The following is a 27289-nucleotide window of genomic DNA, read 5'->3' as shown; positions in this document are numbered from 1 at the left end:
GCCGTTTTTAACAATTTCATTTCTGGTGAGCAAAACATAGAGACTAAGTATTCAATAGAGATTCATTTCACATATTTTATAATTAGTCAATGCTAATTTTAGTTGGAACTCAAAATTTATTGATTGAAAAGGTCAATATAGGCAATTATGTCACAGTACTTCCTAAGATTCTGAAAACACATATTTTTAGCAGGTGAATTTGGTCCACTTACATCTTTCTTCCAGCATATACATAGGAAGTACCCAGCAAATATTTGTTGTTTGAAAGGAGATAGTTTTCCCATTATATGACCAAATTTTTTAATCAATGCTATTGTTAGCATAGGGATAAAATAAGAAAGGAGTATTCAAAAGTAGACCTGGTTCTGTGTGATTAATGAAAAAAATCCTAACTTACTCACAGATAATTAATTATCAGACAATATACACAATTGATGGTTTGGCTATCATGTGTAGAAAGGTGTTACTTAGGACAGATTAGATATTTATTTCTTAAGTATACTGTCACATAATTAGAGCGCATATCTGAAAAAAACTCTTATGAAGTTTAAATTCACTTCAGGTTTAAAATAAAAGATCAGATCTTAATTCTGTGTGACTGACATATTTCAAAATTAAAATCACAATTTCAAACAAAAGAAAAAGTTAAACATGATAAGATAAATCCTTTAAATTATCAGGAAATTAATTTATGTATAATAACAACTTATTGAACATGCAAATAATGGTGCTTCAATATGAAGAACCCAAGTGGCAAAATGAATTTTATTCAAATAAGGAGGATTTTTGAATATTTTATTTGGAAATCATATAGTATCTAGGAAAAATATTGAACTTGGAGCCATAGGACTGAATTACAGCATTAGCTCTGCCATTTATTAAATGTAGGATTGGGGGAAATTTCAATTAATTTCTATCAACCTACCTCAATTTTCTCATCAGTCAAATAAAAAGTTGACTTATAATTTGAAGATCTTTCCAGGTCTAATAAATAAACTACCTACCTAACCTGTGTTATTACTCTGCTCTCTGTAGAAATAAAATATATAGCTGAAGAAAAAATGGCAAATATATCCAATCTCTACTAGTTTTGAATCTCTTTTCAGATTTGCTTAGGCTTCCACTTAAATAAGAGTATAACAAACAAGTAGAAAGAACACAGAACCTGGAGACAGCATATTTGCGCTAAAACCCCGTTGGGCTGCTTACTACTTGTGTGTTCTTATGTCCAAGCAATTTTTCTTTAATTTATCATATGGAAGTAATATATTTTTTAGAATTGTGGTAAGAATTTAAGATAATGCATACAACATGTCTATCATTGTTAGTTTTGTTTGGTTTAGTTCTATTTTAAACTATCAATCTTTAAATTCAGTGATACTTTGAGGGAGGGTGGGGGGGAGTCAAGGGAGGGAGGGAATACGGGGATATGTGTATAAAAACAGATGATTGAACTTGGTGTACCCCCCCAAAAATAATAAATAAATAAAATTAAACAAACAAACAAACAAAAATTCAGTGATACTTTGGGGAAATACATTTATCATTAACTGGCTGAGGTTTCAGCAAGTTCCTTATTAGCCTTGTCAGGAAAAAGTTCTTCATCCACAAAATAAAAATACAGAACAAGGTTGTCTGCACCTTATAGCTCAAAGGCTCTAATCAAAATTTCAGTAAATTCATTTATTCAAATGTCCAACTTAGGTTCCTATAGCAGCTAGACTTAGCAAAGTTTTCTTAGATATCTAGAAAATATTTAATGCTATATTCTTAGCAAAGATGTACAAGTAAGCCCACCACAAAATGCAAGAGCATGTCCTAATCTTGAACCCTTAAAAATTAAATCAATCATCTTTTTCTGAACCCAGCTATCAGTAGTAATAATTGGTACTATACTGAGGAAAATATGCCATTAAAGTTAATGACATTAAAATAATTTTGCATGAAAAGTCAAGGTCTTTTTCATTCGTCTCAACATTAGTATTACTCCTTGACAATGTTCTGAGGGACCTGGATTAATTTAGTATGTGGGAAAGTTTGCAACTATTTTAATCCCTGAGGGTTCTATTTAATTCACAATAGAAAGTCTTAATATAAAGGAATTATTAAGACCTTGTGGAAGCTGTTTTCATTAGAAAATATTATTTTTTGAAATTCAACTTCTGGTGTAGTATCCAGTCTAATTTAATTATTATAATTTGATGACATTGTTAATGAGAGTGTCATAAAACACAAGAGTTAACATTTAAAATAAGTGGGTTATTTTTTTTTCCTCTATAATTTTAATAAGGTCATGGCATAAAATGTTTGTGTTTCCTAATTACTGAATTTTTAAGATTCTACCAGTAACTTCCTTATCTTTTGTCTGTGAATGTAAATAAAACAAAAAGATAAAAAATTAAGGCTGTCACATTATGTTAAGGCTGCTCCAAAAGTACAAGAATTTTTCCATCTATTAAATGACTAACACAAATTTAAGAATTTTTTGTTCTAGTTCTGTGAAAAAAGCCATTGGTAATTTGATAGGGATTGCAGTGAATCTATAGATTGCCTTGGGTAGCATGGTAATTTTAACAATATTGATTCTTCCAATCGAAGAACACTGTATATCTTTCCATCAGTTTGTGTTATCTTCAGTTTCTTTCATCAGTATCTTATAGTTTTTGGAGTACAGGTCTTTTGCTTCCTTAGGTAAGTTTATTTCTAGATATTTTATTCTTTTTGATGTGATGGTAAATGGGATTGTTTCCTCAATTTCTCCTTTCGATCTTTCATTGTTAGTGTATAGAAAGGCAACAGATTTCTGTGTATTAATTTTGTATCCTGCAACTTTATCAAATTCGTTGATGAGCTCTAGTAGACCCCAAATAACCAAAGCAATCTTGAGAAAGAAAAATGGAACTGGAGGAATCAGGCGTCTTGATTTCAAACTATACTGCAAAGCTACAGTAATCAAAACAGTAGGATACTGGCACAAAAACAGAAATATAGTCCAATGGAACAGGAGAGAAATTCCAGAGATAAACCCACACACTGATGGTCAATTAATCTATGACAAATGAGGCAAGAATATGCACTGGAGAAAAGACAGTCTCTTAAATAAGTGGTGTTGGGAAAACTGGAGAGCTACATGTAAAAGAATGAAATTAGTACATTCTCTAACACCATGTACAAAAATAAACTCAAAATGGATTAAAGACCTCTATGTAAGACCAGATACTATAAAACTTCTAGAGAAAACATAGCAGAATACTCTTTGACATAAATCACAGCAATATCTTTTTGGATCCATCTCCTAGAGTAAAGGAAATAAAAACAAAAATAAACAAAAGTGACCTAATTAAACTTGAAAGCTTTTGTAAAGTGAAGGAAACTTTAAACAAAAAGAAAAGACAACCTACAAAATGGTAGCAAATAGCTGCAAATGATGTGACTGACGGGATTAATTTCCAAAATATATTAACAGCTCATATAGCTCAATATAAAAACAAAAAAACAAACAACCCAATCAAAAAATGGGAAGAAGACTTAAATAGATATTTCTCCAAAGAAGACATACAGGTGGCCAATAGGCACATGAAGAAGTACACAAAACATTGCTAATTATTAGAGAAAGGCAAATCAAAACTACAGTGAAGTTTCACCTCACTCTGCTCAGAATAGCCATCACCAAAAATCTACAAGTAATAAATGATAGAGAGGGTGTGGAGAAAAAGGAATCCTCCTACACTTTTGGTGGGAATGTAATTTGGTACAGCCACTATGGAGAAGAGTATAGAGATTCCTTAAAAACTAAAAATATACCATATGATCCAGCAATCGCACCCCTGGGCAAATACCCAGAGAAAACTGTAAAAAGAATCAAATTTTGTCTTTGCAACAACGCAGATGGATTTGGAGAATATTATACTAAGTGAAATAAAGGCAAATACTATTATGACATCACTTATATGTGGAATCTAAAAAATACAACAAACCAGTGAATACAACAAAAAGATACAGACTCAGATATAGAGGACAAACTAGTGGTTACCAGTGGGGAGAAGGAAGAGGGGAGGGGCAATACAGAGGTAGGGGATTAAGAGGCACAAAACTACTGTGTATTAAATAAATAAGCTACGAGGATATATTGTACAACACAGGGAACATAGCCAATATTTTATAACTATAAATGGAGTATAAAGTTTAAAAATTGTGAATCACTATATTGTACACCTGTAACATATAATATTGTACATCAACTATGCTTTAACTAAAAAAAGACATTCTATTAAAAAAAGTAAACAAATGGATGGATAGATGGATAAGTAGGTAGATAGATAGACAGGAAGGACTGGAAACTGCCTTTAGTTCTCATGAATCAAATTTTCCTGACATTACCAATTGAAGTGATGTCTAGCCCCCTTGGCTTTCAGTATCAGAGGGATGACTGAGCCTCAGTTCCTTCTAACCGTTCTCTTCTCTTCTTTTCCCTTCTTTTTTCCACAATCTTTACCCCTTGCTATCTTTTTATTTTGTTTCCTAAAACTTCTTCATGAAACACAGTTTATGTGATAGCATCATAGTCCACTAATTCAAGTGGAGTCTTCTAACCCTGGTTGAAGACACTATGACTGAAAGAGTTCTTACTTAAATCAAACATGATTATGCTGTCATATCTGCATTTTCCCATCATTTCCTAAATATTCTGCTTTTTCTTTAAAAAGACAAAAGTGACAGGTCAAGCCTTCCCAATTTTTTTTTAGTCCAGTGTCCTTTTGTTACATAACACTTCACCTTATACTTTAATGTTTTTATTTCAAAATAAATAAATAAAACGATTAAAATCACATCAATGGTTAAAACTATATTTTAGATTTTGTTTTTTTTTTTTTTTTTCGGAAAACAGGTGGTGCATTTCTGATACTTCCATCTTCAAGTTGAATTTTTTTATAAGGAGTATAAACTCCATATCAAAAGTCCACAAGTAATTTGTGAAGTCCCACAGTATTCTAACTGTGCAATCCATTGTTCTCCTAACCACCTCCCCATTCAAACTTTTTAGTTATAAGCAGATTTAATCTCTGTCCAGGGAAGCATGCTTATTCATTTTGTACTCCAAAGTTTTCTGAAATAGATATTTCTTACAATGAAAGTCCATCAAATAATAAATTCCCCCTCCATCAATCTTCTCTAGAAATAGATCCCCCCAATAGGAGATGAACTATCTAACACTATGCTTGAGGCTGTAGCTGAATGACTTGTGTTTGGACATCTGTCTCAGGGGAAAGCTCTTCCCCTCAACATCTATTTGATCCCTTATTTTATTCTTCTCTTTGCTCAGAAAGGCCATCCCTGACACCTCCCTCAATCTGTTTAAAGAGTTCCCTCTTTTCATGTCTCTCTATCCACTTACCCTACTTTATTTTCCTTCACACACACACACACACACACACACACACACAGACATTTAAGTAAATGTTTATGGCCTGTATCACCCATAGAACATCACTAGAATGTAAGCACGATGAAAACAGAGACCTTCCGTTTCGGTCATTGCTATATTCCATTGCCTAGAACAGGCACATAGTAGACACTTAAACATGTTTGAATAGATGAATAAATGAATTAATGAATGAACAAATAGATGCTGCAAAACAAACCATTGATGGGCAACCAGTCCTCCTGGCACAGGGAGATTACTAGGCAGTGGCTTCCCAGGTTGACGCCATGGAGAGATAGGAAAGCCAATCTAATTGTAAAGTTTTCTTGTACATTCTACTCTGTTTCCTCCATTCCTCTCTATTGGAGAGCCCTACCCCATTCTCAAAATTTTGGTCTTAGTTCCTCACCATGGGTCTTGCCACCCCTATTTTCCTTTTTATTCTTCTATGATACAAATTAGGCAGATTTACTTATTTTTCGAATTCTGCCAATTGTATACCTCCGAAATTATTGCATATTAAAGGCAGTCAGCTGTTGTATGAGGTTTTTATTACTCCACGTAAACTTAATAACTGAGCTTTTAAATCTATCCTTAAGTTTTCCCCATATGCCCCAAAAGACACTCTTCTGAAACCAACACTCGACCATTATCAGAATGACACATTAAACTAAAATATATTTTAATTCTGCATAGAAGTTAATACTGATAACCTGTGTTTATTTTTGTCATCAATAGAAAGAAAAAAGCAAATACAAAAACAAACCACTTGAAGGCAGTTAGGGAAAGAGAAGTTTAGAACCCCTGCTCTGTGGAGAGAAGACTCTAGGTAGAAGACGCTTTCAGACTATTTAGGTTTATTGCCTTCAAATAAGATTTTAAAACAAAATAATATATAAAAAAGACAGCTTCTATAATTCTGGGTGCAGCCTACAGATTATTTCAAAAGCTCTCGGTTATTGCTAGAGGTCTATATACAGTGAATTGTTTCAGCTGAATGAATTATAAGTAATGATATACCATAGAAATTAAGTGTGCAGTAATATGGAACTTTTCTGGCCTTACTCAGGAGATGGCTTCACTCATATTTTTCACTTATTCAACAAATATCTATTGACCATATACTAAGAATTTATATAATTTTTTATTGCCCTATGGCATTCCATTGCATTTTCTTAAGATATAATGATGATTCAAAGTTATTTTGCTCACTACCTTAGTCTGCTGAGGCTGCAATAACAAAATACTAAAGACTGGGAGGCTTGAACAACCTTTGTTTTCTCACAGCTCTGGAGGCTGAAAGACTGTGGTCATGATGCTGGCATGGTCTGTTTCTGGTGAGGCCTCTCTTTCGGGCTTACAGGTGGCCACTATCTCACTGGATGCTCACATGAGCTCTCATTTGTGAGTGTACAGAGAGAGTGACAAGTGAGCTCTCTGGTGTCTTTTCTTATGAGGACACTAAACTTACATTATCAGGGCCCTACCCTTAAGATCTCATTTCAACCTTAAATTACTTCCTTAAGGCTCTGTCTCTGTATATATTCTCATTGGGGGTTATGCCTTCAATTTATGAATTTAGGGGGTACACAATCCAGTCCATAGCTCTTACAAAATCATAGTCATGTATATTAAGTTATATGAAAGAGGTAAAATCTGAACTGGTCTCTAGTCCCCATTTTCTTATAAATAAAATTCCGTCAATTCTTTTCCTGCTTATTTCATTTGCATGAAGTGCCAGTTTAAAGCGTGACCTTTGTTCTCCATAATTTTGCCTTTCATTTCTTATATTTACCATTTCAGTCAAACAACTAGTTAGTAACAAACTATGTTACTCAGATTATTGTCCTAAGACTACCTTTATCAGAATCACTTTGGGGGCTGGTTAAAATTTGACTCTTCTTTTCCACCTAGATTCAGAATCAGAATCTCTGAACATAAAACCTTATCCCTGACATTTTAAATAAGATTCTGATGTGCACAAAAGTTTGGGAACCACTGACTAGATGGAAACTGCATTATTCATCAAAATAGGAAGGCAACTTGCATGCTAAAGCAGAGTTAGCATTTTCCATAAAGTTTGCAGTATTTTAGTAGCTTGATGAATTCATCCTAGGAACAAATATCATTTTCCCCTTCAGACTAGATCCTCTAAGGGAGTGTGTTCTTTACATCATCACTTTTCATAAAGGAGTGGTATTATTGATCATGGGAAATTAAGCCCGTCAACCATAAATGTGCTCAGACCCACACCTGTCTCATTCTCTCATCTAACAAATGTATGTGTATAAACGCCTATCAAGCAAACCAGATGCTCTTCCACAGAAACATCAAAATAATTATAAGGAGCCATGAACACCTGTGCTCAATACTGTGCTGTCAGAGCTTTCATACCTAAGACTGTGTTTAACGGATTTGAGCATTAAGACTTTTTGAGGTGAATTTGTTGAAAGATGCTTCTCTCTCTGTTTTAAGTTTGGCAGCTGGTGAACAGAAGAGACATTAAAAGGATCCAAGCTCAAAAGTGAAAATTTTCTCAACTCAGCCATCTTTAGTAAGCTACTCTGTCTTTAAACCAGTCACAATATTTGATTTACTTTCCCTATCTCCCCAAAGTTTGCTTGTGTTACTTCTGATAAATAAATGAGCAAAAAGCCTTACCTCGTGGGTATCCAACAATGAAACAGAAGAGTTTTGAGTGTAGATGGAGCTCATAAAGCCATAACTACTGGGATTGGATTAACATAGTTGGATGGGTTATAGGGAACCCTGTGGTGTATATGAGGCTTGAATAAATAGGTGAGGATTATGTAGGTGGAGGGAAGAACCAAAGGCATGTATATGATGTCAATGGCATGAGATCAAGTGCTAATGAAAGATCTTTTTGTTGATTAGGAACAATTTTAACAATGCTGATTCTTCCAATCCATAACAATGGGTTATCTTTTCATTTATCTGTGTCTTCCTCAATTTCTATCATCAGTGTCTTACAGTTTTCAGTGCACAGCTGTTAGTATACAGAAGCACAACTGATTTTTGTGCATTGATTTTGTATTCTGAAATGTTAGTGAATTCATTTATTAGTTCTAAAAGTTTTTGGTGGCGCCTTTAGGATTTTCTCTATATAAGATCATGGCATCTGCAAACAGATAATTTTACTTGCTTTCCAAGAGAGTGGGCAACATTATCTTGTTCCCGGTCTCAGAGGAAAAGCTTTCTGCTTCTCACTATTGAGTATAATGTTTGCTTACCACATATGGTCTTTATTGTGCTGTAGTACATTCCTTCTATACCCAGTTTGTTGAGTGTTTATTATGAAAGTATGTTGAATTTTATCAAACACTTTTTCTGCATCTATTGAGATGATCACATGATTTCTGTCCTTTGTTCTGTTAATGTTGTATATCATGTTTATTAATTTGTCTATGTTGAACCATCCTTTGCATCCCAGGGAAAAATCTAACTTGATTATGGTGTATGATCCTTATAATGTGCTATTGAATTCTCTTTGCTAGTATCTTGTTGAGGAGAAAGCATAAAGATGACCTGCTGTCAACCATTCTACCGTGTATAACTATAAGGACCTTGGACAATTATAATATTTCAATTCTTTTAGACTAGTTTGCTTACTTGTAAGTTGGAATTAATTTTAGTATTTTGCTCACAGAATTGTTGTAAGGTTTGACTGAGATCGTGAATATAAAGTACTTAGTATATTATAAGACACAGAATAAATGCTCCGTAGGTGTTTTTTATGCTAATAATTATTAATGTTATCTCCCACTTATCTAGCAATGCCACAATCCATCCATCACCATAACAAAAAGTATTGTCACACCACCTAAATGTTCCTTTGGATCCCACTTTTATTTCTCTACAGTCCAATTTCCACATAGCAGACACAGTAGTAATCTTTCCAACAGGAAAAGTGCTCATATTATTTCCCTTGTTGTAATGCTTTGATAGCTTAGTAATACATAAAATAAAATCCAAACTCATTACATTGGCCCACAACACCCTGACTGACTGATCTGGAAACTGACTTCTTTTTAGCTCTCATCTTGTATCACTCTCCTCTTAGAGCTCAAGTCAATGTTGTTCCCACAAAGACTCCACTCAGAACTATCTAAAAAGTTCCTACCCCACTTTGCATATACCATATAAGTTGCAATATTCTTTAATGTTTTCCTAGAATATGTCTATTTAATTATTTGTTGATATGTCTATTATTTATCTTTGCCCATAGCAAAAATATGTTAAATGAAGGTCAGAACCTCTTTTGTCTTCGGGTCATATCGTGAAACAAAGATGGTACTGACAAGTGGTAAAAGCTAAATGAATATTTGTTGAATGAATGCATGAATAAATGAATGCATACTCACATGACCCATTCTTGTCCTAAGGAGAATCAAGGATAAATAGAGACCTCAAAAGATCTAGTAAGATTTATTACTTTCACAAACATCTCAGAGGGATCTTAATGCATCCCAATCTTTCCCACTCACTCAACAATTATACAGTGGATTTCTTCAAAGAAGATTCTCCATAAGGATAATTGAGAGTCCCAAATATTTTTAAAAGCAACTTCTACTTAATTTAAATGAATAGTAGACACCACCTGTATATTTCAGTCTGCATACCAATACTCTGTGCGTCAATTAAGCAAACAAGTACCAAGACCTTGAATCCACTTACTCCTATTTATTCCAAGTATTAAAAAGATTTCACATGCACACTGTCAAATCTATTTAATAAAAAAGGCATCCGGAAAAAAAAAGGGAGAAATCCAATCAATCATCTCAAGCACATTAGAAGGCTTTTTTAAAAAAAAATTGTTACCCAAAGGAAGAACTAAAAATAAACTAAACAAAACAAAAACAAAAAAAGGAAGAACTATATTTTACATTGATATTTAGCACATGCATAGATATATTTCTTATGCATGTACTTGAAACAAAACTTTTGCATATCCTTATTGTGTGTGATATACTCTGATTTTTTTTATTCTATTCTAGTCCCTATTTCATTTTTTAAAAATGGTGGCAGCCCCCTAACTTCATTTTGTGATCCACTAATGGGTCATGATTCACAGTTTGAAAAAATAACAATTTGTATCCAAAAATGTAGACATTTTTATCTGGAAAAATATACACATATCAAGTGGGATATTCTTGGTATTTTAGGATTTTCGTTGAACTATTGCCTTAGGATGGGTTGGTCAGAAACAAAACTCCAGGGAAAAGTTCATCTCCTTTGACTTTAACAGTACAGACCTTCTTTTTTCCCCAGAAGCTTGAGTACGCATACTGTATGGTTATAATGTACTTCTGGAAAGAGAGTAGATACAAATTTTGTCATAATACACAATACACAAATACACACACACAGAGTTGCATAAGAAAGAAGAGAAATGAAAGGAACAGGAGTGGAGGTGAACGAGGAAGAGGAAAGGAGAAAAAGAAGTTTCCAAATAAAAATAAGTTTTCTTGAAATGGCTTCATTCTATAGCATTTTGTTAGAAATATTAATAAGCAAAGTTATTAAAAGTCTGCAATGGAATTAAATTTTATATTTGTACTTGGAACTTTTTTGGAGCATTTTTGATGTTCACATATGAAGTGCTCATCTATAGAGAATCTGAATTTTGGTAGGACAGAATATAGTGTACTCATGAACAGTTGTAAAAATGTCTTTTGCATACATAGAGCACATACTTATACTCAGTTATTTAAATAGCTGATTCCTTGTAGGAGTCCATGTCTGTGAACTTGCACTCTTCCTATATTCCCTGTATGCCTTGATTACGGTGGGATTTAAGCTACTCTTCCATACCACTGCAACCACCTCTTCTTGAACATTAGCAAGTAGGGTAATCATATGCATTCAGATGCTTAAGGCAGCCCCCATTTATGCCCATTTTACATTATAATTTTTAATAGCACAACTCTGTGTAACCCAAAGGGACACAGATCTGACAACAAACTATATGAGCACCTACCCTGTTGGAAAACATTCTCCCCTACCATCTCCCCATCCATTTATAATAGTTTTAAAAGCTATTTTATAATGAACAGTTGTTTCCTGCTTTAAACATCGATCTCATTTAATCCTTCCAACAATGTTGTTAATTAGATATTATTATTGCCACTTCACAAACTAGGAAACCAAGATTCAGAGATAAAGATAAATGGTCAAAGCAACATAATCAGCCAGTGGAGAAGCCAGGATAAAATTGAGATGTCTTGGACTACAAAGTGCATTTTCTTAGAGAGTGTGCAACTCTGCCTCCATCACGCTGCTGCTAAAGAGAAGGGATGAGACTATTCAGAGTACTCTATTGTATGTGGCTGAGACTCTGCTTTGTGTGTGGCTGACGCAAAGTACACAATTGGAAACTGGAACACATTTCTTCAGTGATTTTACCAAATCATTCCTTTGGTAAAGCTTCTTAAAGGAATATGTATTGCATAGAATAGTTAGTTATTACAGTACTAGTATACTGTAAATTAAATAATTAAATAATTTTCAGACTAGGCTTGCAAATTTATTTTTTATCAAACATGCTTCTATGGGAGCACATTACAATTACAGATTTACAAATAAATATTTAGAAAACAAGTCATCATAAGTCTGTAAATGTGTCCATTATCTGTGATATATGTGATGAAGTTCCCAAAAATCTCAGATTTTTTTTAAACTTGAATATGAGAAAAATCTAAATTTATACCTGATTGTTCCAAACAAGCAGACCAAAACTGCGCTGCAAGAGGAATGAGTCATTTCTGATCAATATCTTTTTATAGACAAACCACAGAGTGAGTTTATAAAGCTAATTCAAAATTTTAAAAGTGATTCACACACTTTCATCAAACCAATAAAAGTATATACCAAACAGGGCTGCAGTACCTTAAATTGGAGCACAAAGACCAAACATTCATCAAAAATATTAACTTTCTCTTCTTAAATAGCTTAAGCATATTTCCTTAATTTTAATAAAGTGAGCCCAGAACTCTTCCCCATAAGAGAGATAATAAAATAGCTTATATTTATTTTAAAGTTGATATCCAATACTTAAGTACTCCACAGTGGTGGTGGAAATGAAAGGCTTTGTCATTAGTCCACTGCTAAACATGTAGAAAAACTTTGGTTGAGAAAAGGAGTAATTAAACTGAGCTTGTTTGCTTCCTGTAATACCAGCTTTAGCAACTAATAGATGGAGAATACTATTTTCCATTTTTTAATTTTATGTCAAGTCATTGAGGGATATGAATGGAAATTACTAACCAAATTTGATATGGTGTTAATACCTTTCTTGTGACCCCAATTAATGACTAACTTAACTGTTTGTGCAAAGATTACCATCCCAGTGGTAGGTTGTGAGAAATGTAGTTCCCTAGTGTGGCATTTTCAGAGACACAAGGATTTTAAGTGCCTTATATGTTGTGTTTTTCCTAGTGCATTATATTAGCAGGCCCACAATATTACTTTGTGCTGTTATTAGTGATGTTAATTTTGATCACTTGGTTAACATGTTGTCCTCCAGATTCCTCCATTGAAATGTCATTATTTTTTTCTTTGGTATTTAATAAGTAATTTGTCAAAAGACACTTTGAGAATGAGTCATATTCTATCCTGAACCAAATATTTACTCATTGTTTTGAACATTCTCAAATGCTCAAATATTGATAATTCCGGCTTGAATTGGTTATTAATAAGACAATTGCCAAAGGCATTTTCTAACTCAATCATTCCTTTGGTATGTATACATTTGTATTCAATATAAGGAAGAGGTTTTTTCCTTCTTATTTATTTTATTTGTATAAGTATGGATTATTTTATTTGATGAGCTATCATCTATTACTACCATTATCTTTTTGATGCTCAAATTTCCCCAGATTTTGCCAGAGGGAGCTCCTTCAAACTGACTTGTGTTTGTGTGCTATAGACAGTTTCCTGATTCTTGGAGAATTTTCTTTTGTCTGGCACAATGAAATGCTCCAGGGTCATTTTATACTGTCCTTGCTTTACACCTAGAATCAGCCATTTCTTCAATAGGCCCTGCTATCTTTTACTTGAGAACAGCATTTAGAAATGAAGATCAGGATATTAGGTGTAGTCATTGTTACTGGAATATAATTTCTTCTACTTTCTGTCAACATAGAGAGGTCAGGAACACATGTGTGTGTGTGCATGCATGTGTGTGTGTGTCTGTCTCTGTATTGTCTATGTTTATATCTATCTATCCATCTGTCTGTGATCTAGCATAGACATATGCTAGCATATGTGTATAAATAGCATGTGTCATAAATAGAAAAAACATTTAATAGACATCATCTATTCCAATTCAACACCAATACCACATACAGTGTGAATTCTAATCTTCTCCTTTTCTGTATTTGGAACTTCTTTCCCTAACAATGCAAAACCTAGTTCCTATTATCCTTAATATATTTATCTATATGCTTAATTCTACAATACTCAGAAAGTAACTTCAGAGTTGCTAAACCACACTACTGCAAAAAACTAACCTAACGAACTAGACTCAAAAATCTGTTTATATTTTCGTTTTTTCTTTAGGCTGGGGTTATATAGTCAACACACTCTGCACAAAAGTTGCTCAGGGTAATTAATGTTTTTCCTTCAATGTAGTTAGGTTATTAATTTGAAATACATTGTTTTAAATTTTTTTTTTTTTTTTAAAGATTTTATTTTATTATTTATTTATTTATTTTGGCTGTGTTGGGTCTTTGTTGCTGAGCGCAGTCTGTCTCTAGTTGTGGTGAGCGGTGGCTTCTCTTGTTGCAGAGCACGGGCTCCAGGCACGCAGGCCTCAGTAGCTGCAGCACATGGGCCCAGCAGTTGTGGCGCACAGGCCCAGCTGCTCCTCGGCATGTGGGGTCTTCCCGGCCCAGGGACCGAACCCGTGTCCCCTGAATTGGCAGGCAGACTCCCAACCACTGCGCCACCAGGGAAGCCCCGTGTTTTTTTATTTTAAGAATTTCCCCCATTCTATCTAATATGCCAAACATTAACATGGTTCAAAAAATCAAACTGCATATACAAAGGTAGAATCAGAGAAGTGACTACCCTACCAGACTTCCACCTCATCCTACCCTCTCTCAAAAACAATCAGTTGCATTATTTCTGGTTTATTATTCCTTGTTTCTTTTCACAAAAATAAGCACGCTCAGATACATTTTGTTTCTTCTCTGTTCTTCTATAAAATGTGGCTTTTCATGTGTGCTACTTTCTACCTTTTGCTTTTGCCACTCTTACTTAAAAAGCAATTAATATTCATGTACAGAGAACTTCTTCATTCTTTCACAGCTGTGTGTGTAAAAGTTTATTCAGTCACTCTCCTACACATAAGCATTTAGATTGTCACCAATATTTCTACTTTCTGGAATTTCCTCATAGTTTCAATATAAACAGATATTTGATCAATTTTGGGGCATCTTCCATATGCTACTGAGGACAATGTATGTTCTCTATTATCAGAGTGTAAATTTTAATATACATCCATGAGATGCACATTATTTTTTATGTCTTTCAGAAACCTAAGTTTTCCTCTCTTGCTACTTCTTCTCTTCACCATTTTATGCAAGATCTTTCTTATTTAATATGTATCCATACATCTATGGTTTTGTGTATATATCTTTCAGGATCTTAATTTTCCTCTCTTGCTTCATTTTCTCCTCACCACTTAATCTCCAGAGGGTAATTCTCCCTTTCTTTTTACCCTCTTCTCCCTCAGAAACATTGCCTTTCTAAGACCAACACTTTGAGCCCCATTCACTTTTCGTTCCCTTCCCTACAGAATGCTATCTGATCTATAGAGATTCTTAGGGTGATTTTCTTTCTGAGGGTGATTTTAGCTCTTCTCTTTTTTACATAGATTTTCTGGATCCACTTAATTCTTCAAAAGAGCTTGGAACAAGAAATAGCTCTAACAGAAATTGGTGCTTACTTTTCTATATGGAGGTAATTCGAAGTTTGTTTTGCTTACTCTCTTCTATTTATACTCAAGGAATGATATTTGGAAGAGAGCTAGGCAGTTGTTATTTCCTTAGCTAACCACCAAATAAAATTTAAAGGTCTATTATCAAAAGTATGTCTTTACTTTCGGTAACATTGTTACTTAGAACCTTTTGATCATAATTTAACCTCAACACCAATTGAGACAACATCTGGATCACAATAATAACATTTCACCTTTTTGTGGAAGGATATATGATTCTCTAATACTTAAAGAAGGTAGACATCCACCCAGATCATTTGAAATCATTTTCAGTTCATTAAAATGAAAGAATAGGAGAAACTGGATGTGGGGAGGCAAGGACACCATCTTGTTTTTTATTACTCTGAATTATCATCTGGCTGGTAGGTAGGAAATTTTTGTGGAACTGGGACTCTGAGATTAGTGATAAGATTCAAGGTTAAAGCACCGTTTACTGGAAGTTTATATTGAACTCAAGCAGCTTAATTCGTAATGTGCTCCTTTCTACAAAGGCTGAGGGAAAAGAAAATCAATAAAAGTTCAGACTAATTTTGTATTTTTCTTGACAAATTTCTCTTTAAGTTAATAAGAGTGAAATAGTGATTAATAATGGGATAGTCTTACCAAAGTTTTCCTTGAAATTTATTTAAAGTATTTTCCTGAGGACTTCAGATACATAATATATCAAGGGAAGAATCTAGTACAAAAATAGATGCACTGTGAAGATGGTGGAGTAGGAGGACATGTGCTCACTCCCTCTTGCAAGAGCACTAGAATTACAACTAACTGATGAACAATCATTGACAGAAAGACACTGGAACTCACCCAAAAAGACACCCCACATCCAGAGACAAAGGAGAAGCCACAATGAGATGGTAGGAGGGGTGCAATCACATTAAAATCAAATCCCATAAATGCTGGGTGCATGACTCACAAACTCGAGAACAGTTATACTGCAGAAGTCCACTCACTAAAGTGAGGGTTCTGAGCCCCATGTCAGGCTTCCCAACCTAGGAGTCCAGCAACTGGAGGAGGAATCCCCAGAGAATCAGACTCTGAAAGCCAGTGGGATTTGATTGCAGGACTTCCACAGGACTAGGGGAAACAGAGACTCCACTCTTGGAGGGCACACAAAAAAGTGTGCTCACCAGGAACCAGGGGAAAGGAGCAGTGACCCCATAGAAGACTGAACCTGACCTACCTGCTGGTGTTGGAGGGTTGCCTGCAGAGGTGGGCACAGCTGTGGCTCACCAAGGAGACAGGGGCACTGGTGGCAGGAGTTTTGGGAAGTGCTCATTGGCATGAGCCCTCCCAGAGTCTGCCATTAGCCCCACCAAAGAGCCTGTAAGCTCCAGTGCTAGGTAGCCTCAGGCTAAACAACCAACTAGGTGGGAACACAGCCCCACCCATTGGCAGACAAGCAGATTAAAGTTTTACTGAGCTCCGCCCACCCAGCCCTACCCACCATCAGTCCCTCCCATCAGGAAGCATGCTCTAGCCTCCTAGATAGCTTCCTCCACAAGAGGGCAGACAGCCGTATCAGGCAGTATCAGCCGTGTTTTGTCTTGTGGAACTGAAAACCACAGCCACAGAAAGATAGAGAAAATGAAAAGGCAGAGGACTTTGTACCAGCTGAAGTGACAGGATAAAACCCCAGAAAAATAACTAAATGAAGAGGAGATAGGCACTCTTCCAGAAAAAGAATTCAGAATAATGATGGTGAAGATGATCCAGGACTTTGAAAAAGACTGGAGGCAAAGATCAAAAAGTTTACCAAAGACTTAGAAGAATTAAAGAGCAAACAAACAGAGATATGCAACACAACAACGGAAATGAAAAATACACTAGAAGGAACTAATAGAAGATTAACTGAGGCAGAAGGGTGAATAAGTGACCTGGAAGACAGAATGATGATAATCACTGATGTGGAATAAGGAAAAAAGAATGAAAAGAACTGAAGACAATGTTAAATGCACCAACATTCACATTATAGGGCTCCCAGAAGGAGAAGAGAGAGAGAAAGGACCTGAGAAAATATTGGAAGGGATCATAGTTGAAAACTTCTCTAACATGGGAAAGGAAATAGCCATCCAAGTCCAGGAAGCACAGAGAGTCCCAGGCAGGATAAACCCAAGGAGAAACACACCAAGACATATAGTAGTCAAACTGACAAAAATGAAAGACAGAGAAAAGTTATTAAAAGCAACAAGGGAAAAACGACAAATAACATACAAGGGAACTCCCGTAAGGTTAACAGCTGATTTCTCAGCAGAAACTCTGCAAGCCAGAAGGGAGCAACACAACATATTTAAAGTGATGAAAGGGAAGAACCTACAACCAAGAATACTCTAGCCAGCAAGGATCTCATTCAGATTCGACAGAGAAATCAAAAGCTTTACAGACAAGCAAGAGCTAAGAGAATTCAGCACCATGAAACCCGCCCTATAACAAATGCTAAAGGAACTTCTCTAAGCAGGAACCACAAGAGAAGAAAAGAACCTACAGAAACAAAAACAAAACAGTTAAGAAAATGGTAATAGGAACATACATATTGAGAATTACCTTGAATGTTAATGGACTAAATGCACCAACCAAAAGACACAGACTGGCTGGATGGATGCAAAAACAAGACCCATATATATGCTGTCTACAAGAGACCCACTTCAGGCCTAGGGAAACATACAGACGGAAAGTGAGGGGATGGAAAAAGATATTCCATGCAAATGAAAATCAAAAGAAAGCTGGAGTAGCAATACTCATGTCAGATAAAATAGACTTTAAATTAGAAAATGTTCAAAGAGACAAGGAAGGACATTACATAAAGATCAAGGGATCAATCCAAGAAGAGATAACAATTATAAATATATATGCACTCAATACAGGAGCACCTCAATATATAAGGCAAATGCTAACAACTATGAAAGAGGAACAAGGCAGAAACAGAGACACAGATGTAGAGAACAGACATATGGACACCAAGTGGAGAAAGCGGGGAGTGCTGGGGGGGGAATGAATTGGGAGATTGGGATACCAAATTGTACACTCTAAATATATGCTGTTTATTGCCTGTTAACGGTATCTCAATAAAAGTTCTTAAAAAAATAGATTGCAGTGTGTTATAAAATAATAGGTGCACAGTCATTGTTTTACTTTTTGTTGTTTTTTATTTGTATGTCATCATATTCACAGAGTTAATAAGATTAAACAGGTTCATCCAGATAGTCATGTAGTTATAGCAGACTTTGAATGAATATATCGGCAAAATGTCTTTGTCTATTGCTGCTAGCAAAGGACACTGCTATTAGATTACTGGTTTATCTCCATAACCTGTCCTCAGCTTCAAGGAGTTGCACGACATTATTTTTGGATTTTTATAGATTCTAGGGCTTCTTTTTCCTGGTTAGCATGATGACAGTGAGCCTGCTATACACCCACATACTAAGAAATGGGAAAGCAAAACAGAAAATGAGACAATTTATTTAAACAGGCTGAGTGATCCAAATGAGACTACATAAGTAAATCCTGATACAATTAAATTAAATGAATGTTTAAACTTAACAGAGACTGTTTTATCTGGAAAGACTGAAATATTTTTTAATTGACAAGTTCAATTGTACCTAGGAAGGATATGAGAAATTTTTAGACTATAAGAACCATATTTTTCCATATATACCAGTGTACTTGCAAGTCCCCTATATAATAACATTTTAAGGGTGTCAAGATTTAATCCCACTATTTCTACATTCCATTTCTTCATGCAATTTCATTTACACGGACAAGTTCTGTCCCTTCCTTACACCACCACGTCCACTCCTGGTTCTAACAATTAAACAGAATTGGAAAAGCACTGTTTTTCTTTGCACAAGTGTAACATGAATAAACTGGCCTATCAATTTATAGGTATATTTGTTAAGGTCCCAATGAGAAAGAGATGGCACCCTCAAATGGGTATAATTTAGAAGAGTATAATGTAAGCACTATTTACAAAGCTGTTGAAAATATTCAGGGAAACCAGCAAGGAATACAATAATACCCAGCAACAGCCATTACCAACAGTAGATCTGACAATGAAAGAGGATGAATTCTGAAAAGGGCTTTAGCATAGGTGAGGGTCCATCAGATAGGAGTTGTGGCTTTCAAAAGAGAAATGTGGCTACTTCCAAGTCATAGCCCTGGCAGGGAGGAAGCCAGAGGAATAAATACCCCTACCTCATTATCCTCCTGCCCTCCCTTATCTCCTGCAGGTGCCTGCCACTGGCCAAAACCAACCAGAACCCAGAGGCAAGGGAGTCCATTGATACTTTCCATATAGTCACCATCCTATGCACAAATCAGGATGGAGACTAGTAGAGAACAGTTACGGAGATGCAAAATGGAGAATGTATAGCCAAGCGGGAAATGAGAAGAAAGATTCTTTTAAGGCTCAACATTTTTCTCAAAAATATTACATTATAATTTTTTTAAATATGTATTATAATGTTAAACAGACATGGTTTGAATCCCAACTCTTTCCCCATAAGCTGTGTGACTTTGAAAAAGTTACTTTAATGCTGCTAAACCTCAGCTTAACCATCAATAAAGTGGAGCAATAACCATATAATAGGATGGTAAAATGATACTCTTTCTCTCTCTGTTTCAGTTGAAGCACTGAAGCCTAAAGAACTAAATAAACCCCAGCTATTCCCACATACTAAAGCAAGGTATGTGACCACCTGATTAAGACTTACTGAGGAGACTGTGACAACTGGTTTTGTGACTCCCAGCTCTTCATTAATCTTGAGAAATTAATAAACAACTAAGAATGAGGGCAGACTTCTCTGGAGAGAAACATTGGCGTGCTGTATATTCTTACTATCTTCTGTAAAATATAATGCACAATGTAAGAGCTATGAGTTGAGTTTATTCAGTGGCTTACTGAGGATGATAGCCTGGGAGCCAGCCTCTCATACAGTTCTGAGAAATTGTTCTGAAAAGGTAAGGGAGGAGGTCAGTGTATATGTGATTTTGGCAAAGGGGTATAGGCAATCAAGATACATTTCAGTAGAAGGTTGCTGCTAGTCATGAGGAACAGGTATCTTAGTGAATGGTTTTGATGCTTTTCTAAGCATGGGTGGATGCAAGAATTTGTGCCCAAAAAATTTTCTCCTGAAAACAGTTAATTATCTCAAGGCCTGTTCTGCCAGTTTTCCCAGAGCACAGAGTACCTCATTCCTTATCTCAGCCTTTCAGGGTTTATTATAGGTCAACAACTGCAGAGGTTAATGACTTGATTCTTATAGAATTGGATGGTGGACAGTGTTTTACATTACCCTCCCAAAGAAAAGGATGGACAGTGACATGCTTCCCTCTCATCTTACACCAAGTGGAAGAGGGATCTGAAAGGACACACTCTGATACCCTGATATGGTCCTCTGGGGGTTTAGGTAGCACAGAATCTAGAATGACAAATTATGGGGGGATCATTACACTCCTCCTCTCATGTTATATTATTTGTTGAATGAACACATGTTCACTGTATTGTTTAATATCTTTACTTAATTTATAGATTTTAAGCATACTCCTTTCCTGTTTCATTAGTTTTGATAATGCCTTCTAACTCTTCTGCTTTCCCCTCAAATGGATCCCTTTAATCTTCTTTAGCTTTGTTGTTGCTCTTTTCTAGATTATCCCTAATTCTGCTATGACTTTCTTGAGGTGGGAGGACTAGAAGTATACAATAGAATACTGATGTTCTCTCTTTACAACAAAAAACAAATGCAAAAAACTGGATTGTTCTAGCTGGAATCTACAATTTGCGTATACTTAGAATATCCACATAGGTGTTCAAGGACATGTCCAGCACTGGAAAGAAATGAAAATAATGAAGGAAGAAGATTTGATGAGCAGAAAAGTCAACAAAAGAAAACAAACAGTAAGGCTAAAGAACCCCAAAGCCTTTCTGCTTCTTCACTTTTCTGAGTTCATTGTAACTGGAAATCATCTCCAACTGCTATTCCATTTCTTTTCTACAGTATTGACATTCTTAGTGTTTCCCCATGTTAGAAGTCACTAGTATGAGGGGCTTCCCTGGTGGCGTAGTGGTTAAGAATTCACCTGCCAATGCAAGGGACATGGGCTCAATCCCTGGTCTGGGAAGATCCCACATGTTGCACAGCAACTAAGCCTGTGCACCACAACTACTGAGCCTGCACTCTAAAGCCCACACGCCATAACTACTGACCCTGCGTGCTGCAACTACTGAAGCCTGTGCACCTAGAGCCACAACAAGAGAAGCCACTGCAAGAAGAAGCCCATGCACCGCAACAGAGTAGCCCCCACTCACCACAACTAGAAAAAGCCTGCACACAGCAACGAAGACCCAATGCAGCCAATAATAAATAAATTTAAAAAAAAGTCACTAGTATGATGACAAGCCACCTCTCTGACATAAATATAAAAACGTGAAAGGGCAATAAATCTTCAGCAACTGACACACTTATGAGGAAGTATTGAACTTCAGGGGTTGTTAAATGTCATCTGAGTTCATTACTTAAGCCCAAGGGATTCAGGACTATTAGAGTGGCATCTTTCAGTATCAGTAAACCTATCAATATTCTGCTTTATTGTCTACTTTTCTATCTGATGTTTTGCTGAAATATTTTTTGACAAATTTAGGATACATTTACATCCAGAATCATTGAATAACTACTATCCCTATATTTTCACTGATGAGTTAGAAGTTGACAAAGAAACACAATGAATTGTTTTGTTACATGGTAACAGAATGATGTGACATGATAGTGCCAAGAATGGTAATATAAATGCCTCCATTTTAATCATAGCAGTTGCATTTCAATTTATATATGTCTGATGCAGATGAAAAACTATCAATGATTATCTCTTCATGTTCCCTGCCTTGTCACTAAGCTCCCTAGAAGACTTGGGGCTGTCCTACCATGAAGTTCTGCCTCTGCTTACCCTCTGCCATTCTCCATATCCCTCAGTACAGGTTAACTAAGTATTATAATGACATCTCATGAGGGACACTGGTGTACTTCTTGGAGGTATTTGTTAAGAAAGCATTTGAAAATATCTGACTTAAAGTATAGATTAAACATCCAATTTAGACCCTTGGCACTAGATTTGGGACCCTTGTTAATTCTGTTAAAGTAACAAGGATGTAAGAACTAACTTAATAAGCAAGTGAATTATTCCAGTCTAATGACACCAACAGCTTGGTGTAGTCAGCTAGGAAGCAAATGGAATGAAGAACAAAATTCAAATAGTCAGATTCTAAAAAGCTTAGAACTAGAAATATAGATCTAGACTTAGCTCCCAATATATTAGGAGGCCAAATGTCTGCTACTGATTATATGGAGAAATATTACATAGACCTAAATTAGTATTGAGTGAATTCAAAAGATGGACATAACTAATTTACAAAACATGTCACATCAAGTTTCATCAAATCACTTGATTTTGAGGAAAGAATTGTGCAGTGGATTATATCTTACAAAGACGGCCAAAGCAATACCCCCCATCCTATACATACTTCTGAATTGTGACTCTGCTATTCACCAATCAAGATGTAGAATCTGCTTTCCTCCCCTTCACCTGGGCTGTCTTAGTGACTTGGATGAACAATACATTTAAATGGAAGTAATGTTTTGGATTTTTTGAAACATTCCTTCTTAGGACACTCTATCAGAACTTGACCCTGATAGGAAAAGTCCAAGTCATATGGAAAGGCCATATGTAGGCACTTCACTGGCCAGTCATCACTGAGCTCTCAGCTAAAAGCCAGCATCAATTGCCGCCTTGTGAATGCACCATTTTGAAATCCAACCCATGTGAGCATTCAGATGACTGTGGCCCAAATATTATCTTATTCCAACTATGTGAGAGACACTAAGCAAGAATAACTTAGCTGATCGTAGTCAATCCAAAGAACCATGAGAAACAATGAAGTATTGTTTTAAGCCACTAAATTTTGGGATGATTAGTTATTTAGCAATAAGTAACAAAAACCTCCGATAAGGGAACTGATAACATATTTTTTATTTCTTCTGTTTTTTTAAATCCAATTTGCACCATGACAATATTGCCTTTATCTTTCTTATTAGCACCAAAATTATTTTCAATTTTCTAGTTGATATTCGTGTATTCTATAAAGTATTAATTTTGTTGCTCTTTCTAATTACTATTCATCTCTCAGATATTAATAATTTTCCTTGTTTCACATCATAATATTTTAAACACTAAATGTGAAAGGAATCTTGCCAGATAGCTTATTACAAGGTAGGATTTGGAAGATTCATTAGTGTTACTATTTAAAAAAGGACAGTTTTTTTTGGCAACTGCTTCTATTTTGTGAGTTGCTTTTAGCCTACGCTAATGATGGAACTTTCCTAGATAGCATCTTAGGAAAGTGTAGTGAGATAAAACGAGCTTAATAATAGGGGAATAATTTTTTGACATTTAAAATACAGATAATAACCCAAACACGTTCAAAAGTAATTTGTCTATTATAATTTGATGGATATATCCTTTGTTCCTATGTAGGTAATACTGAAAATCCATTTATGATTTCATTTAAAAGAGTAACAATATTGCTCATTTTCTCTGAGTGTTGATTCATACACTTAGAAAAATATTGCACAGTTTATACTCTTTCCAGGAGTCCATGATAAAAGAAGTAAGTGACCATTTCCTCATTAATTTCAACAATAGATATTCTTTTCTTAAACTGTACTTTCATTTGTATTTTTGTACTTCTGGGATTAATAGTAAAATTGAATATTTATTTTAATTGTCTCAGCCATTTGTGTGTGATTTGTGTTCGTGGGGTTTCTCATTAAATAATATTAACACTTACTAATTTAAAAAGTAGTTTCCAATTTTTGAAATTTGTGTTATTTATGTATTTCAAAAATTGGAGAATATGGAGACGCAAAAAGAAAAATTGAAACCTTTCTACTCAAGAATAATATGACCCTATTATATGTGATGGCTTTTTTTTTTTTTTAATGATCTCAGTTAACTTTATTCTCAAAGTTGCACTTTGGATGTAGGTTCAAATGGGGATGGAAGTATGTAGCTTCTTCTCTTCACTATCAAGATATGTGGGTTTTCTCCATTTGGTTACTTAAGAAGGCTACCTGATGTGATGGCTTTTGATGTGTCAACTTGGCTAGGTTGGACTAAGTCCTCAGAATTTCCTTTCACTGTGTTTCCAGTTAGAGTGGGTTACAGAGTATATTATCTTTTTTTTTTTTAATTTTTTAATTTTTTTTTATTTTTTTTGGGGTACACCAAGTATGTTATCTTTTGACAGAATTGGCAAATGAAAGAGAGGTAGAGGCCATTTTGTTGTACATACACATCTTCTCTCAGTTATTCAAGCAAACACTAACCTGGGTGGTACTGTGAAGGTATTTTGCAGATTTGATTAAGGCAGTTTACTTTAGGTTATTCAAAGACAAAATTATCCTGGGTGGGCCTTAATTAATCAGCTCAAGGCTTTTGAAAATGAGCTTAGGCCTTCCTCAAAGGGAGAGATTCCTCCCTCTGGACAAAAAGCTTCAGATTGTGCTTGGGGTTCTAGCTGATTTGTAATCTTTTCTTCCTGATTGCGTGACTTACAGACTTCAGATTTGTATAGCCAGCCCCCACAATGTGTAAGTTAACTGCTTTTAATAAATTGTCTATATTGATACCTATGTTTATATTCATATCCATTTCTAGCTCTACCTATGTATCTGCATATCTATGTCTATCTATATTGACTACTGAATCTGCATGTCTGGATGAGCCCTGACTGATGCAGAATTTGGTACTGGAAGTGGTTCTAGAGGAACAGAATCTTAAGGATAATTTCTCTGAATTGATTTCAGGTTTTCTGAAACTGGTGCTCTAATCTGACTAGATTTAAGTGAAAAATGATTCTATTTCCAGTGATAATGAAGGCACAGGTAGTTCATGGTATGAAGTGACAGAGTTGCTGCTTAAATTATTGCCTCTGGATGCCTGTAACTGGGTACCTACAGAACATGAGGCACTGCACGAATGGTTGCTACCTTAAAATATTTTGGTCAAAATAAGGAGTATAATAGTATTCTTTTGTTGCTGTGAACTATGCTGTAGAAAACGGGAAGAAAATAATGAGTTCAGGGATTTCAAATTCCCAGTTGTAGCTCTGCTTCAATGATGTGAAATCTTCTATAAAGTCCCTGTGATGTAAGTAATTTGCACAGAAGTGGCCTAAATGCAGGACCACTTACCTTGCTACATTACCTTCTCTTTCTCAACCCACACCTACGAAACCATGGCCAGTTCCTTACAATCAGTTGACTGAGGAAGGAAAACTCAGGTCTGGTTTATAGAAGCTCTGCATGAAATGGAGGCAGTATACAAAAGTGAATAGCTAGAGCAGTTCAGCATCACTTTGGTTGAGCCTTATAGGGTGGTGATGAAGGGAGATCTTCCTAGTGGGCAGGGCAGGAGGTGAAGCAGTGCATGTGGTTTTTCATTATGTCTGAAAGCAGAGATGGCCAGAGGTATAAATCTGTATTGGTTTATGGACTGTAGTCAATGGTTTGGTTTGATGTTCAGGGACTGTGAAAAAACACAATAGGAAAATTGATGACAAGAAGGCCTAGGGAGGAGGTATGTGAACAGACTTCTCTGGGCACAGAATGTGGAGATATTTCTGTCCCACGTGAATATTTACCATAGGGTGATATCACCAGAGAAGGGTATAAATGATCAAGTGGATAGGATGACCTGTTCTGTGGATATCAGTAAGACCCTTTCTGCAGCTACTTCTGCCATTGCTCAATGGGTTAATAAAAAAAAGTGCCCACATTGAAGGAATGGAAGTCAAGCATGGGTTCAGCAACAAAGACTTGTAATCACCAAGGCCAACCTGACTATAGCCACTGCTGAGTGTCCAAACTGCCAGTAGCAGATACCAATACTGAGCCCCGACACGGCACCATCTTTCAAGGTGAAGAGTCAGCTTCCTGGTAGTAGGTTAAATACACTGAACTGCTTATATCATGGATGGGGCAGCACTTTATTCTTACTGAAGTAGACATTTATTCCAGAAGTCTTATTTGTATTCCATGCCTACAGTGGTTCTGCCAAAACTACCATCCCTGGAATTATACAATGCTTTATACATTCTCAGGTTATTTTGCTTCTCTGGTTGAACCCTGACCTGTGCACGCTATAAACTTTCATTCCCTCCTTATATTCATATGCAAAGCTATTATTTCCTGTGTGTTTTCATTTAATAATGTTTAGAGTGTAAGCAAATTAATAATAATTAGAGCATTTCTCAAATTATCTAAATCAAATCAATAGGCCTCTGACATTCTTCCACCAACAGTGGCTGAGTCAAGCGTCACTGCGTTGCAGTTCCTCAGCCTGCATTGATTCATTCAAGAACCACGGACCTAAGCAGTCAGGAAAGAACGTCTCCCCCAATCCCATCTTTCATATAAGAGATGTCATTCTGTTCAGTTTTTCTTTTTTTCTTTGCTCTCTGTTTGTACAGAGAGCAGTGCTCTTACATCTTGTTATGGTTTGAATAGGGCTCTCTCACCCCCATTCATATGTTTTAGTCCTAACCCCTGGTTCCTCAGACTGTGACTGCTTTAGGAAACAGTCATTGCAGAGGTAATTAGTTAAGTAAGATGAGGTCATACTGGAGTAGGATGAGCGCCTCATCCAATATGACTAGTGTCCTTATACCAGGCGAATCTGGACACAGCCATGCACATGGGGGGAATAACAAATTCATGAAAGAACCTAGGGGGACTCTTGTTATTCTACATTTGGCCATCAAAGCGAGCAGAACACATCCCTAAATATCTACTCTTGTGATTAAC

Source organism: Hippopotamus amphibius, chromosome 1, assembly GCF_030028045.1.
Source record: "Hippopotamus amphibius kiboko isolate mHipAmp2 chromosome 1, mHipAmp2.hap2, whole genome shotgun sequence".
Classification (NCBI taxonomy): domain Eukaryota; kingdom Metazoa; phylum Chordata; class Mammalia; order Artiodactyla; family Hippopotamidae; genus Hippopotamus; species Hippopotamus amphibius.
The sequence above is the reverse complement of the archived record's forward strand: the minus strand, read 5'-3'. Positions refer to the sequence as shown.